Source organism: Arachis ipaensis, chromosome B8, assembly GCF_059453495.1.
Source record: "Arachis ipaensis isolate K30076 ecotype BB chromosome B8, ASM5945349v1, whole genome shotgun sequence".
NCBI lineage: Eukaryota > Viridiplantae > Streptophyta > Magnoliopsida > Fabales > Fabaceae > Arachis > Arachis ipaensis.
The window spans coordinates 99,475,952-99,476,892 of NC_142443.1; positions in this window are offsets into that span (position 1 = coordinate 99,475,952).

Genomic DNA, 941 nt, shown 5'->3' on the forward strand with positions numbered 1-941 from the left:
TTCCTATTTGTAAATCTCTTGTCTAATATAACTGTGTTTGCTATATTATACTCCTGCTGGTGGTTGGGAGGTTTGAAGGAATTGGAAAGGGAAGTATTAGTTAGACTGAAGGATCTTTAGTCAATTGCCACTTACGGTTTAGTTTGTTTATAAACTTTGATATTATCTGGAGGAAGTTCTAGGATTGCCTTCGGCTTTCCTCTATTATTATGTATTATATATGTGGAAGTTGTTACCATGCTGGGGACCTCTGGTTCTCACCCATGCGGATTTTGTGGTTTTCAGATGCAGGACGTGAGGTTTCTCGCTGAGGCATACTGGAGACTTCTGGATTAGCGAAGATCCTTTGTTCTCGAGACTCCGTCTCGGTTTATATATCTTGTTTAGATACCTTTATCTCCACTAAATAATACAAACTGTGATGACTCCTCTTATAGGAGATTTTTGGAGAATAGGGTTCTGTATTTGCGTCCCTTTGGGTTTCCTTTGGGGTTTCCTTATTTTATTATATGTATATATATATTGCTATGCTCGGACCGGTTATCTTCGCATCCAGATTTGAGTTTTGATATTCCCGTTTTTGATACTCTTTTGTATATATATAATCTCACGTTAACTTGTCCTTTGCTCGTTGCATTATCGATCGGAGTGTTGCGCTTTCGAGTTGCGATTTTTGTTTACCACTTTTTCTACAAAGGCTCCTAGTCATAATCCTTATTCACACTACTATACGTACTAGATTTTTGTTTTAGAGGTCGTAATACCTTGCCATCTCTGGATTATGACTTAAGCATAAGACTCTGTATGGTAGGGTGTTACACATCTACCTTTTGGGAGCACTACAATCAATCTCAGCTTTCCTTCTCTGGTGAATCTCATCCTTACGTGAGTCAGTTTAATTCGTTTCAAAATAGTGTATCGTTTATTCTCTTATCGTCTCT